Here is a 5,000-nt window from a genome sequence, read left to right on the forward strand (position 1 = left end):
GATCAATTTCATATATCATTTCATCGTTAAATGTACAATGTTGCTTTGATTTTTTTTTTCAAAAGAATAGCTTGAAATCAAGAAACAAACCTGAATGCGCACGCAAGTGACACAACGAACAAAAACTTGACACCCAAGCTTTTTAATTTAGAGAGACGTCTGGGCCAATAACTCATTACAAGTGCCGTTAATTTTCTTTTTACCAAGGAAAAAAGTTGGACTTGTTGAAGTGTTTAAGAACGTTCTTTGGATGTCTTGGTATTTTCTTACATGTGAAAGATTTCCGTTGAAGTACGGCTGTACTTTGCCACAGACACCATTGAAAGGCTGCTTGTGGAGGAATGGAGATTTTTTGTTGCTTAGAGTTTAGTTGTTTTGTTGTAGCAAAAATTTGGTGATTACAGGAGATCTAAGCGAGCAAGACTCACCATTGAAGCACTGAATTCACAATCAGTTTCTTTGGAATCCACAAGCCTTTTTATGAGAATGACCATCATCAACAACAGCAACATTCTGGTTTTTTTTTTTAAACTTTTTGACATACTTATTAGGTCACTAAGAACCGTTCCAAGTTGTCCCAAAGAAAAGCTACATCCCAGATTTTGGGTCAACGTTTTACGGAAAAAGGTGCTACTTATACGCTGGTTTTTATTGTAGCTCTCTGTTTTCCCTTCCAAAGTGGCTTGTCGGTGGCGACTGTGCTGGAACAAAAGGACTTCAATGAATAAATTATTTCGATCATAATTTAAAAAAATATTAGAGCGAGTTTCAATCGAGTGTCGTAAAACCAAAACCAAAGTAATTACTTTGGCCAATCAAAAAGGACGGAGACAATCCAGTAAACCAATAAACATTCGAAGTAATTACACTTAGTCGACGCAAAGCGCCTGAAAATGTGCACGCGCGAGCCACTATTGGTTTTGGTTTCACTTCTGATTGGTTGAAAAAAGTGGCGCGAGAACTTTCAACCAATCACTGAGTGAAGTAATACGAAACTAAAGCAATTCGCTAATTGCCTTCGACACTGAATTGAAAACCGCTCTAACAAAGTACATTTATATTCGGCAAAAGCGATAACGACAGATAAAAATTATTTAAAGGAGTACCCAATTAAAAATGAAAACATAAAGTGTACTATTTAGAAAAAAAGAAGAGCTGTTATTACAATTTTTATTAACACTAAGTTAATCTGAGCTGTGGGGGGAAAGTGGAATAAGGTAAAAGAAAATAAATTAACATATAAGAGGTGATCAAAAGATGAAAATTTATGTACATATTACTGAAAAAGATTTGGACAATAAAGTGAACTATGTGGGTTATATCTTTTAGGTTTGATCGTGTTTGTGCACGTGGCCAATTGGTTAATTCAGTTGGTTTGGCATCGAACTGCCATGCGAGAGGTTGTGAGCTCAAAACCTAGCTAGAACAGCTGGAAATCTAGGTCATAAAATAAGTTAACAGAAGTGCTGCCCTTGTAATGACATCTGTAAATTGTTGAATCATTAAGCCTTCGAGGATAAAGAGAAAAAGCGACAGGGGCATCTTGCAACCCTTGCTCATAAAATCCGTGGGAACCTACCATGACCTCATAGAAATAGAAATAATGGAATAAGAATAAAGGACGCTTTTTTGTTGGAATAATGGAATAATAACGGAATGACGACTCATATTGCCCGGAATAAGTAGATTTGTTCAACGGAATAATGAGTTCGATAACTGTTTGAGCATGAATAATGAAATAATGAACACCCGATTATTTCTCTTCAACCTCCCAGTAGAACACAGTGAACCATTGTGATTGTGACTGTGACAAAAACACTCCTACTTCTAATCCAATTCATCCATGAGCTGGCTTACAGGAGCCTTTGATTTTCTACGTTAACCGTCGCCCGACCGACAAATATTAATTTTTTAACATATGTGTTAATGACTCAGTAAAACGTTTGTTTAACTTTTTATTTGACATATAAACATGGTCTGGGAGTAAATGTCATAATATAGAGTCCTGTATGCATTTCGTGCTGAAAGCAAACCACTGTACTTAAAGTGTTTATGGGGGCCTAACTCGCTAAGGCGGATTTTACAGGGATTTAAAAATGTGACGTATGGATCCAAGCTTGAAAACGAGGCTGAAAATAGAAAACCCCTTATAACAACCACAAATATACACCGGTGATGGCCGAACTTGGTCACATTATAGTAATCGCTGATCTTGATGCTTAATTATAGTTTATATGGTCACGTGACCTACTGTGTTCTATTAGGACCCACTGTGTTCTATTGGGAGGGTGAAAACGAGTCTGAAACATTGAACTCGTAACACATTAAACTTAGCTACAATATAGTTATAGATGCTTTCAACAGTTCCTGTCAGTTTATGAAGGTCGTAGAGGTCACGGGCGTGGAAACGAGACTCGTAAGAAGAAGTTCGTTAGCCACACAAAGATTATAGCCAATCTAATTCGTGATAATACAAGTTACGATTATTGTACTAGAGAGGAAACTGCCTTTGGTGACTCAACATCTACTCGTGTTAGACGTACGAGCTTTATTTCTCGAATTCTCTCTTTGATAAGAGTGGAAATCCATGAACTACTGCGGGAACCCATTAACATGTACAAGCCTTACTTACAGGTATGGATTACAAATATCAGCCTACTAGCTATGATGCAATGACGTACTAGAAACAGTTCTATATACAGTAGGAAATCTACGACGCTAGTGTGACGTACTATTTACAGTTCTTGACTTGCTCACAATTCGTCGACAAGACGGCCTTTATCAGAACGACGAGGAAGAGGACGATTTCTGATGAGTCAGAACCTGAGTGAAGACGCGAAGAATTGTGAGCAAGTCAAGAACTGTAAATAGTTTGGCCATGATCGGTGTATATTTGTGGAAGCAGGAGCCCATGAGTGGGAGCTTGCCTCCCCCATGCAAGCCCTGTGAGTCAACCTTTGCCCGTATCTTCCTATTTTTAGAACCAACCCTTCAGCAGGAGACTCACATTTACATCAATTACATCAATTCGCACAATTTGTGTACATTTTTTTTGTTATTTTTGTCTTCGCTAGACAATGACTTTATTCTGATTGGCCATTATAAACAGTGCGTGTAGTGCCGAACAACTCGTGGCGTTCTAAGAATAGAAAGATACGGGCAAAGGTTGACTCAAAGATACAGTGCAAATGGAGGCTTCTACTCATGGGCTCCTGGTGGAATTTATAAGGGGTTTTCTATTTTCAGCCTCGTTTTCAAGCTTGGATCTATATGTCACATTTTTAAATCCCCGTAAAATCCGTCTGAGCGAGTTACAAAGTTGCCACCAAAATTTTTTATGTTTGCTTTCAGCACGAAATTCACACGGAAGGACATGTGCTCCTAGACGATTAGTTTTTCCCGTTCAGATTTTCACTTTCAATTTCAACCCCACAGCAAACGTGACACCCTTCCCCTGACACTCGTTGACTCTTTCTGCATCTTGAAACTGGTTAGATTGCCTCTACTTTTCTTTTCTTTGTATTTATTTTCTACTCTGATCGACCGACTCAAAATTATTTGGAAAGGCATTCGACGGTAAAGTCCAGTAAACTGAGAACTGTAAAAAAGATGACGGCTAAACATGAAACTGAGAATATGGAATGTTCTTTTAAAATCATCTTATCGATCCATCATATCGAAATTTCCATTTCAATTACCATCTAACCTTTGTTATTCTATTTACTAGAATGAAGACGTGGCCATCGGGTTTTTGAGTCACATGACCTGAATGTCCACATGATGTGACATACAACACAAGCTTCTCAAGTTATTCATTTTCTCTTAAAAGCTATATTTTCTACCTATATTTCAGGAACCCACGATTTGGACGTTATAATTTAAATATTTCTCTCTAGAGTGAACTTTTTCGCAAATCATGTGTATTATTTAGACGCACATAGTCTTCTGGTATTGCTAGCGCATTATAAATGATTTGGCCCCCTTCCACAAGTACCCGGGGATTTTTGAAAACGGAGGTTTTACCCTCACATTCCGGCCACACGTAAACGGCGTTTTCGGTCATCGAAAACGAAAGTTTCGAATACGCTCTCTAGATTGGAGAGTTTTGAAAACGCCGGCTTATCGTATACGTGTAGGCATGGGAAACCGGTGGTTTTTGAATACGATGACGTCAGATGTAGGATCAAGCCTATGCCGCGCTAATATAACATGGCATTCAATTCTCGGCACTTTTTCTTGGGCTTGTTTTAAGCCTTATCGCCTACCGTTTCAATTGCAAGTTGCTTATGTGAATCTGCAAGCTGATTATCGAAAATGTCACAGAATTTCATCTGAGGCGACTCCCAGTTGATGTTCACGGCAGTCTTTGCGGCTTTATACTAGAGAGAGCTCTACTTCGTCATCTGTCCAGATAAAGAATTCGACCTTTCTTTTCCTTTGGATCTACTAGCTTTTTGATCTGATTTGGACATTTAAGAGCGTTTAAACCGGTTGAATAGGACATTTGAATGATGACGCCATTTGACTACAAGTACATGTACCAGAATCCTACAGCTTTTGCTTGTCTCATGTTAATCAGAGCTATTGTTATTTTATCCCGCTGGGAATACGAAATTTAAATGAGAAAAGAAAAACAAACTGAACTCTGGTAGTTGTAGGCAAATGATGCCGTCATGAAAGTTGGCTATTGTGGAGCGAGCGAAGAGACGACAAGGAAGCAAACGAAAATGACGCCAAGTATCTTATGATACTACTAAGAGCGCATGTGCGTGCATGCTCTGTACGGGAGAGTAGCGTATTTGAATCGTTTTCGCGTATACGTATGGACGGGTAAATATTATCCGAAACGCTACGTGTGAACGCGGATTTTTTCGAATACGGAGGAAAAAACCTCCGTTTTCAAAAATACCCGGTTACATGTGGAAAGAAATAAATTTCTAGTTTCTAGTTTTTCTTGATTTGTGTTAATTGTTAATTTCAAGTTTACAGTGTCCCCAATC

The 5,000-nt window shown here is 38.4% G+C and overlaps 1 protein-coding gene across 1 annotated transcript in view; it reads left to right on the plus strand.

Annotated features, from left to right (window-relative positions):
* LOC137996343 (monocarboxylate transporter 10-like) overlaps positions 1 to 1,313 on the plus strand; it is a 14,502-nt gene extending 13,189 nt beyond the window's left edge. The window contains exon 3 of the mRNA XM_068841742.1: positions 1 to 1,313. This exon is cut by the window's left edge and continues 1,126 nt beyond it. The gene's annotated coding sequence lies outside the window, so the exon portion shown is untranslated.
* Positions 1,314 to 5,000: the final 3,687 nt, after the last annotated feature.

This window comes from Montipora foliosa, chromosome 3 (assembly GCF_036669935.1).
Source record: "Montipora foliosa isolate CH-2021 chromosome 3, ASM3666993v2, whole genome shotgun sequence".
In the NCBI taxonomy this organism is placed as follows: Eukaryota; Metazoa; Cnidaria; class Anthozoa; order Scleractinia; family Acroporidae; genus Montipora; species Montipora foliosa.